Source organism: Primulina eburnea, chromosome 3, assembly GCF_022965805.1.
Source record: "Primulina eburnea isolate SZY01 chromosome 3, ASM2296580v1, whole genome shotgun sequence".
Lineage (NCBI taxonomy): Eukaryota > Viridiplantae > Streptophyta > Magnoliopsida > Lamiales > Gesneriaceae > Primulina > Primulina eburnea.
In genome coordinates this window covers 35803074-35814058 of record NC_133103.1, presented here as the reverse complement: position 1 = coordinate 35814058, position 10985 = coordinate 35803074, and the positions used below count along the sequence as shown (strand labels likewise).

The window sequence follows — 10985 nt, the reverse complement described above, 5'->3', positions numbered from 1 at the left end:
GAAAAGGAAAAACTCTAGCCATATCGTGATATTTTTAAAATTCATAATCTGCTAAAGATAAGAACCGATCGATACAAATCTTGCTATGAATCTGGTGTTTCATTGATTTGTCTTACTAAGAGTTCTTCTCCTACAATGTATCTAGCTCCTCCTAATTCTATAAATATCAGGTATTTCCTATGGTTTTACACATTCATTCGTTGCTATCACTAACATTATTTTTTATCACACACTTAAGTTTGGTCTCATTATTGACTTAAGCATCGGAGAAGTTACGTCATAAACACTTCCAACATCATCTATATAGGTTTTGGTTTAAGCTTGATATAAGTATATATTTTGATTTGAAAATTATATTTATTTTATTCCATGTGGATAATTACCTCTATTTTCAGCTTTTATAGTTTATTTTTTTTAAAAAAATGGAAGATCGTCTATTTTTTTAATAGGATACACAACATGAGAGATAAGCAATAGTAGTTATGTAAATTCTATGAGCTAGAGCAGGCTAGAGTCTCAATGTTTTAAAAACATTGCATCTCATTATCTATTTGCAAATTATGCCTTTCATTTAACTAACATTGAAATTTTCTCTAAAAATTTATATCTGGAAAGGAAAAAAAATTAGCTTAAAAAGTAAAAGATTAAATTAGAGCTATACAACTTTGGTACTTATGGACTGGATGTACAAGGTTCGAGTATGGGGTGGCGAAAGAAACTCATTGCCAGGAATTAGGATAATCTTGTGAGTTTGAGCTTCTTGAGCTACCATGAGATATGTGATTGTATGCCCAAAAATTATAGTGTCATGGGCCTTAAAAGTTCTGGGGTCATTCTTTGATATTTTGAGTAATTGACACATGTATATGAATGATTTTTTGACTTGTACCTAGACCATGTTTTGGGCCAATTGTTTTACTTCTAGACTATATTTTGGATGATTGATTTAATGAATTTACTACTTCTATACTACAAATTATGTTGAAATAAAATATTGTCTACTACTTCTACATTAGAATAAATGGTGAAATAATAAAATAAATATATTTCGACATATTAAATATTGTGGCGAATTAGGAAAAAACATTTACTACGTCACAATTCAAAATATTGTGAAGTCGTCTGAATCAATTACTTTGTCAACATTAAATTTTGTTTAAGTAATATACAATTAATTACTTCGTTATTTGACAAAAAATTTGAAGTGAATGCAACATTTTACTTCATCATAACAACAAAATTGTGAAATCGTATGTAGCCATTAGCTTCGATAATTAAAAAATCTGATGCCCCTAAAATTGATACATCTGGACAAATTCAAGCTCCTCCTAAAATTGTCCATATCTCTTTAAAGCCCAAGACTCATTATTGATCAAGGGTCCGACTACCAAGCCTGACCATATATTAAGGTGTCCAAGCCCGGGAGTCCGAGCTCATGAAATTCTAAAGGGTTGCATCCTCAACCCTATTTATTAAAGTTCCAAATTTTCTACTAGAAGTCGGAGCTCTAATGAAATTATGGAATATGGAGACATCTTCGTGCATAAAAAAACTCCAATAAATACGAGATTGGATCAAATCTCGTCGAGACAAGACAAGAGTCCTAGCCGCCGTCAAGAGTCCTAGTTGTTGTGGTCATCAAGTCTTACTGCATGATGTCTTTTATCTCAGATAGATATCTATTTTAACAAGAATTCTGTCCCCATAATGTAATTAATACCTCATGCCTCTATAAAAAAATATCAGTTATTGACCTATGATTTTACACACGCACACTCTCTTATTCGCTTATCACTATTATATCTCATTCTTAAATTTGCTCTCCGGATTGACTTAAGCATCAGATAGATCACGTCGGAAAACTTTCTGATACCCCTTAACCCTATTTTTGTCTGTGAAGACCCAGAGCACTGACCCAATCCACTCAGCCACGAAGATTTGAAGACCTGCTCTCCAAACCAAGCCCAAGGTAAAATTTTGGTATCATCAATTAACGCCATCTATGGGATTTGAAGAAAAAGAGATAAAATGGTAAATCAAAGAGGAAGAGGAAAGATGTTTAATTTTCAAGAGAACCTAGATAGCGAGAATCATGAGGATAAGCACCACGAAGAGGAATAGCATGAATAACAGTCTCGTGGAGAACTGAATCATCCGAACAATTCATCATCATCCACGCAAGAACACATCTTGGACTTCAATAGAAGAGCCCTTAGTCTTCCTCCGAACAACTTCTGGTTTTCCATGGAAGAGCCCCTGGTCTTCTCCAAAAGAGTTTTTGATCTTCAATGGAAGATCTCATCCTGATCTTCCTCCAAGCACACCTTGGCATTCAACAGAAGATCCCCCTGGTCTTCCTCCGAGCACATCCAATCTCGCTCAGAAAAGCACATCCTGGTTTTCCTGGGAAGAGCACATCTTTGTCTTCTTCGGAGGAGCACATCACGGTCTTCCTCCGAACAACTCATCCTGCTTTTGCACACAAGAGCACGTTATGGTCTTCCTCGCAGAAGCACGTCTTGAAGGGGTCATCATGGTAACCTTAGAATAGCGGATCCTGATCATACTTGGAAGAGCTAATTTTGGTCATCCTATAAATAGCTCACTGTGGCCGCCCTCGGAAGAGCCTACCATTGTCATCCTCAGAAGAGCCGATCCTTATCATTTTTCAAAAGATGCTACTCATTTAGAGCTTTCTCATCAGTAAACTTTATTACATTGGTCTTACTGTTATCTTCGAAACGTCTAATGTGGTCAAGTCATTCAACACAATAAAATGTAAGCCCAACACTTGTTGGCCATCTTACAAGGACACCTCTGGACAGAAAAACCCTGAAAAGCCCGACCATCTCGGCACCATGTAATCCCATGAACATCATCTCGACGCTATGTGAGACCACGAAAGTGACATTCATAAAAACAAAGTTCACGAATGTGGCATTCACCAAAGCACGACCAGCTCAGTACTATGTAAGACCACGAATGTGACATTCATAAAAACAAATTCCACGAATGTGGCATTCACCAAACCTGACCAGCTTAGCACTATATAAGTCCATGAATGTGACATTCATAGAAACAAAGTTCATGAATGTGGCATTCACCAAAGCCCGATCATCAACTCGATACTATGTAAGACCACTAAGGAGGCGTCAAAGCCGACCATCAGCTCAGCACTATGTAAGACCACAAAGGTGACATTCATAAAAACAAAGTCCATAAATGTAACATTCACCAAAGCCCAACCAGCTCAGCACTATGTAAGACCACGAAGGTGACATTCATAAAAACAAAGTCCATGAATGTGGCATTCATCAAAGTTCGACCGTCAGCTCGAAACTATGTAAGATCATGAAGGTGGCATTCATAAAACAAAGTTCACGAATGTAGCATTCATCAAATCCCGAGTATCAGCTCGGCACTATGTAAAACCACGAATGTGACATTCATAAAACAAAGTCCACGAAAGTGGCATTCATCAAAGCACGACCAGTTCGGCACTACATACACCCAAGAATGGGGAATCCATATATCAACCTAATCTCGGGCTTGCCCAAATTACTTAGTCGATCTTGGTTTCAAGTCAAAAGGGCACACACAACAATCTTGTTCGGGTTTTATGTCTATTACTTAGCCAATTTTAGTTTCAAGTCAAAAGGCTCGGATAACCATCAAGTTCGGGTTTCATATTTATTAATTAGCCAAATTGAGGTTTCAAGTTTCAAAATGGCTTGGACAACCATCATGTTCGGGTCTTATATTTATTACTTACCCAAATTTAGATAGTTATCGCCAAAAAATTGATATAGAAGAAATATTTATTAGTATTAATGAATTCACATATCATATTAAATATTTGAAAATAAATGGGAAAAAAATGTGTAATTAAACATGAAGTATTTTTCAATTTTATTTTTAAAATTCAAATTTTAATTTGATATCCTTAGAAAATATAAACTATATTTAAATGTCTACATTGATTATATCATTTCATTTAAATTCAATTATGATTTTGAGTTTTGTGTTATTTTTATATATTTTTCACTATTATATAACATATTAAATAAAATGAATTGATATAAGATTTTTGTTTACATATTTTTTCTATTTTTTATTAGTGATAGTTGCACTCAACCAAAATAAATAATTACATTTAAAGACATAAGATTTTACTAATTATTATTCGTTGCACTCTATGCATGGTAAATAATAGTTTGGATCAATTTTCATCCGAAAATAAAAATGTCCCATTAATATCCATGTATTTGAGTACTCATTAATCATATGTCGTTACTAGATCTGAAACATTTTGTTCTCAAATATCATATACTAGAATCATATTTTTAATGTGTTGTTCTGATTTTCATTAAAAAAAAAGACAAAAATTTGTGTGAGACGGTCTCACGGGTCGTATTTGGTTAGACATATATCTTATTTGGGTCATCCATTAAAAAATATTACTTTTTATTCTAAGAGTATTACTTTTTATTGTGAATATCGACGTGGTTGACCCGTCTCACATATAAAGATTCGTGAGACCGTCTCACAATAGACTTACTCAGAGAAATAAATGAGTTCAAGGAGTGCAAAAACATTTTTTTTATGGATCATATAATGCAAACAAATAATTTTTTTCACAGGGACGAAATGCAAACTTGAATTTTGGAGTGAGAATTTAAAGTAAATTAACTCAAATATGTAATAATCTATGGGAAAACCTCTCAAAAATCCCCAATAGCAAACAAAAATGTTTTTCCAGTCCTCGTGTCAGAAAAAATCGTTTTAAACTCCCTGACCCATTTTAATATATGTTTAAGGTTCCTAAATCACATGAAGTTACATTTTTGCCCTTGATATTTTTCGAAAACCCTTAAACAGCCTTTGTATTTGTTTTTTTTCCCTTCCCTCTTGTATCTTCCCGACATCTCCTCAGAAATCCCAACGTCTCCCAAACTCTATCTACTTCAAACCACTGTGAATCGAAGGAAAACATTGGCAGAGAAATCGAACAACAGAGAGACAAAATGGATAAAACACTTTAGTGCAAGAATCCGAAGAAGAGTATAGAACCAAAGGAGAGAAGGACGAATAAATCATCACAAAAGAAGATAGTGAAGAAAGTTGTGAAAGAGAGAAAGCAGAGAACGCGGAAATCAAATCTGTATATTTCTTTAATTTTTAAATTGAAACCTCTTGTTATGATGTTGTTATTTTGTTTCGTAATTTTGTTCTTGTTAGGACAGTGAGCGCTCAAATTGTTTTCCCATTGATAAGGCACATTTATACCCAATTTCTAGGGTTTTTTTTTCATATTGTTCTGAACTTAGTTATTTAATTTTATTGCATTATTTCTGAAGATTACAGATGAAGTTTATAAATTATGTTAAAAAGTGTTGGCTTTATGAACCAATTATCCTCAATGACCACGTTATTTTTATGCTAATAGTGATATGATTGATACTTGGTCGACTCTCTGTATTTGTGTTTATATTTAGCCTAAATTCTTTGTAAAAAAATTCACGTTCTGATATATAAATATATATACACATCAGAGATAGATTCCTTATCTTGTTCTCATTTTTTAATATAGAGTTTGCTGTTGAGCAGAACCTTGTTGAATCTGGTGATGAGCAGAAGGATGAAAATGAATTATGTTCAAAGCTACTTTCACGTTGTTGCCCCCATTTCTTTAAATCCTTGATGAGAAAACTAAATCCTTCTTAGGTGAGCAACAAATTGGGCAGATAAAAGATACGTCTTTTGCGAAGTGGATCGATATTCCTGTCCTTGCGATAAGTAGTTCAAGAATTGATTATGTTCTCAATAGATTTCAGTTTGATTCGTGCTCGTTAGTTGTTGGTGAAGATATCTCAATACCTTTTAGTTCAGCGGATTTCTCTCTTATTCTCGGGCTGCGTCATGTTGGACAACCTGTTGATTTGGACCTGAAAGTGGATTCGAAATTTTTGTCTCGTCATTTTGAAGGAAAAGTGACTAATGCCAGCCGTGCAGATATTTTTAAAAAACTAAGTTTGCTTGCTGCCAGTGATGATAGCAGTGAAGTCGATGATTTTGTTTTTTTCAACTGCATAATATTCTCAACTTGTAATTATTCAACCCCTGGTTTTATTTTCCCTTATCTCGATGACCTTTCGACTTTTTCCGAGTATGCTTGGGGAGATGCTGCCTTCCGATTTTCGGAAGTAAAAATTATTTAGATTGAAGCACTGTTGGTTTAATGGTTAATATTGTGTTTTATTTTTATGAAAAAAAATTTGTTCTTAATAATTTTCCGATTTTCTTATTTGTTTTAGGCATGGGTATATGAGAGGCTTCCAGTCTTAGGAGTGTGCACCGATTTACATGTTTTCCCTCGGTTGTTTCGATGGGTGGAAAGAAAGATTCCATTGAAGTTTGTTGGAGCTGAATCACTATTGAATTCCATAGATTCAACCCAAGTTGGTCTTATTTCATCCGAGTTCATTTTAAGTTGAAGAATTTTTTTTTTTGTGCTGGTGAACATGTTCTACCAATTGCACCATTTTCTGATGAGAGGGAGTTGTTGGACATAAAACATGCAATTAAGCTGGAAAATGTTAGATCTCAAGTGATAAAATTTGTAAAAAAATTTAAAAAACAAAAGGATGAACTGAAAATGTTGAAAATGAAATGTGTTGAACAGAGCGAGATTGTATTTTACATGTAGCCACAAGATCATTGTTTTCTAAGAAGAACGATGAGATTATTGATTTAAAGTTGGAGGATGCTGAACAGAGTGATAAAGCATTGGATGAGATTATTTAGGAACAGTGGGAGGAGGCTAGGCGATTGATAAAGAACAGGCTGCTGTGTCTGCAAAAAATGTAGCTGATAATTTTGATGATGCTGTTGACATAATGGTGAAGAATGTTGTTGCTGATTTGCATAAAGAAAACCATGAACCGAGGGCAGCTGATTCTATGAATTATTCAGGTAATAAAGAGCATAAAGAAGTGAAAAGAACTGATTCTGGAAATCCAGCTGGTAATATTACAATTGGACCTAATGCAAATTTGATGGTGCATAATGTTGATGTTGATTTGGAGATAGAAAACAACAAAGTATTAGGAACTGAATTTGCAACCGCTTCATTTGATGAAAACAATTATGTGTTTGGTCGAAATAGAGGGAGTGGAACATATGACGACGATGAGAATGATGCTGGCAGTGGCATTGGTACTTCAGAAGTGCCGAAGATTGCCCTTTTTCAATCTTCAATTATAGATACCGTGAGGACTAGGGGTGATCGTGTGAAAAAGAAAAAACCCACGAGTTTTGTGACTCCACCCAGCTCTACACCAAAATGGAAGAGGCGTTCCAAAAAACAGGTTTGCCGATCAATGGTGCACAATTTAGTCCTCGAATAGTTACTTTTATCTCAATAATATGTCAATTTTCTTATTTATACCACTGCTAATATTTTTTGCATCTTATATTAAAAATATATTGCAACATAGGAAAATTATGTCCAAGATGTTGATGCGGGAAGTAGTCCTCTTAAGACTTGCATGTTGAAATTCAAAGGTAGAAGCGATTTTTGTGGGATTGAAGAAATTTCTGTAGAACAGAGGAAGTTGTTGACATAATTCCTGAATAGGGAAGAATTGGAGTATGTATATCTTTGAAATTTTATTTTTGTTCATAATATTTTTTTCTCAATGTTTGTAATGAATTTTGTATTCTATTCCTGTAGTGTTACAATTTGGATGGATGAGCATATTTGTTTGACTGGACCATTGTTTTGTGACTTCTTGTTTGGTGAGTTTGTCATTGGCATTATGATAAATGTGTACATGAGAATAATGCAAAAGAAAATTATGGATTATGGATTTGAGACTTACTGTATGGACACGTTGGTACATGTGCGATTGAAATTGAATTCTTGTTCAACTTATTGGATTATAGAGAATGAGTATGTTTTCTCTTTTTAATTTGTAGAAGGAAGTGCTTGAAGTTTTGGTACGATACGGTAAAAAGAGACGTATAAGCAAGACAGAGTATGGAAATTTCATTGGTAGGCTGACATCCGCGACACGAGAAAAGTTGAATGAACTAAACGAAGATCTTTTTAGAAGATGCAAGTATATCATTTTTCCAATTAATGACATATTTCATTGGTATTTGCTAGTTTTCAAAGCATCTGAAGAGAAATTCCTACTTTTCACTTCACTTCACGATCCATTTGCAGTTGGTATTGCTAAAGTAGTGGTAAGTCTGAAAATATTATATTCCAACAATAATAATGATTCCAGTGTCAATCAATTTTATTTATTGCAAGCACGTTTTTTGAGTGGTTGTGTGTCACATATATCCGGATTCACCATAGGCAGTGATGAGGTTTTGAGACAACGATGTCGTCAACAAGGTACATCTCTAGATTGTGGCGTTTATGCATGCATGTGGATAGAGTGTCTCTGTTGTGATACTAAAGAAATTTGGGCATATGAACAAGATGTGAAGATGGACACTTATCGAGCCCGTGTTGCCGCCCTAATTTCTGATGGTAATGGACTATTGAAAAATACATTTGTTTAGTACAGAAGATGTTAAAACTTGGGCTCCTTTTGTGCTAATGTGAGGTTTTGTGTTGTTTCCTCTTTTGTACCGATGACAAACATATGATGGTGAAAAGATAATCATTTTTGGAACGATTATTTTCCATTATACAAATTAGTAATCTAAAGACCACATCGACGTCCATGCGTGCATGTACTAGTTGTGCACCCATGTCCTCACTTTCTAAAATATTGGCGCAAAGAAACAGAATACAATACACTTTGTATATTATGGAGCACCTCAGTAACCAATTCGTGGTACCATTGTCCAAAAATTGAGCACCTCGTACACCACGTCGACCTCCATGCGTGCATGTACTAGTTGTGCACCCATGTCCTCACTTTCTAAAATATTGGCGCAAAGAAACAGAAATACAATACACTGTGTTTATTATGGAGACCTCAGTAACCAATTTGTGGCACCCTTGTCCTAAAATTGAGCACCTCGTATACCACGTCAACGTCCATGCGTGCATGTACTAGTTGTGCACCTATGTCCTCACTTTCTAAAATATTGGCGCAAAGAAGCAGAAATACAGTACACTTTGTATATTATGGAGCACCTCAGTAACCAATTCGTGGTACCATTGTCCAAAAATTGAGCACCTCGTACACCACGTCGACGTCCATGCATGCATGTACTAGTTGTGCACCCATGTCCTCACTTTCTAAAATAATGGCGCAAAGAAACAGAAATACAATATACTTTGTTATTATGGAGCACCTCGGTAACCAATTCGTGGTACCATTGTCCTAAAATTGAGCACCTCTTACACCACGTCGACGTCCATTCGTGCATGTACTAGTTGTGCACCCATGTCCCCACTTTTTAAAATATTGGCGCAAAGAAACAGAAATACAGTACACTTTGTATATTATGGAGCACCTCAGTAACCAATTCGTGGTACCATTGTCCTAAAATTGAGCACCACGTCGACGTCCATGCGTGATCTATATTTATGTAATATGAATGAATGTTAGATAACATGAGTCAACATTTATGTAAAATGAATACATTTGTTAATTATGAATCAATATTGTGTAACATGAATCCCTAATATGAAACATGATTCCATATGTTTATAACTAATCAATGTTAGGTAACATGAATCAATGTTAAGTAACATTAATCAATGTTAGTCAATATTTTTATTGTCGGTGAATGTTAGATAATATGAATCAACATTTATATAATATGATTCGATATGTTAGTATCACTAGATGGTAATTATATAATGATTTTTATAAATCTCTGCTAGTAGGTAGAAATTAAAATCAAATAAATATTTTTATTTATTATATCATATTATATAATATGATAATTATATAAATGAACTCGAGATAATTATATAAATAATTTTTATAATAAATCTCAATAAAATTATTAGTATCACTCGATTAACCTTCAAAATTGATATTTCACTTGACTCAAAAAATCAAAGGCTCAATTATCATATTATATAATATATAAAAATAGATAAATATAAATAATTCATGCAAGCACTGTCGGCTAAGTGTACACCATATCTATCCATATTTATCCTTGACTTATCCTTATATTATATATCACATGTTTATCATATCATGTTTACCAAATTATTCCTAAGTGTACACCATATCTATCTATATTTGTAAAACAAAGGTACATTAAATCCGAATTACGGGATAATAATTTCTTTATGAAGCACTACAGTGACTATTATCTAGTAATAAATTTAAAAATGGAGCACCATTCACAGTGACCTAACTACACATTCACCCTAGAGAAAAAAACAAAAACATCGCCTTCATTCTACTATTTAGCCCGTCACAACAGCTGTATACAACTTTGACTCACGAATTTTGACTCTGAAAAGTTTTGAACATCGACCACAACATTAATTTTCGGTTCGGTTCCCTTCTGAACTATCTTCACTTCACTTCTCTTCCTTCTGTAAGAAGACACGACCTCCATTGTTGCTGAATGGAGTTCAAGGATGCACCCGAATGCCAATGTGGCTATGGAAAAATGAATTTACGAGAAGCTGGGCCACGAGCTACCTGTCCGGAAAAGTATTACTACATTTGTCGTCGAGAGCTACGACACCCTAATCGGTTTTACTGGTGTGATGAATACCACAGCCAAGTACTTGAAGAAAATACATCAAAATCCAACATCAGTACACCTATGAAAACAACGTTCAGCTACTTGAAATCTCCTCTTCAGCAACACATGGTTTGCCACCACATGATGATAACGTTTTATCTGATAAGAACGACAACATGGCCAACAATATGGCAGGAATTTGTTGTTGTTTCGGTTGCACATGTTTTTTAATTGCAAGTTTGCTCATGGTAGCTCTTGTGTTTGTTTTAATGTCCAAGTGAAATGGTCATCACGGACAATGTGTT

General features: G+C 34.4%; 1 long non-coding RNA gene across 1 annotated transcript; it reads left to right on the top strand.

Annotated features, from left to right (window-relative positions):
• Positions 1-7118: 7118 nt before the first annotated feature.
• Positions 7119-7785, top strand: LOC140828472 (uncharacterized). Its single transcript, XR_012117223.1, has 3 exons — positions 7119-7382; positions 7497-7648; positions 7733-7785. It is a non-coding gene; the product is annotated as an uncharacterized lncRNA (long non-coding RNA).
• The last annotated feature ends 3200 nt before the right edge of the window (positions 7786-10985 follow it).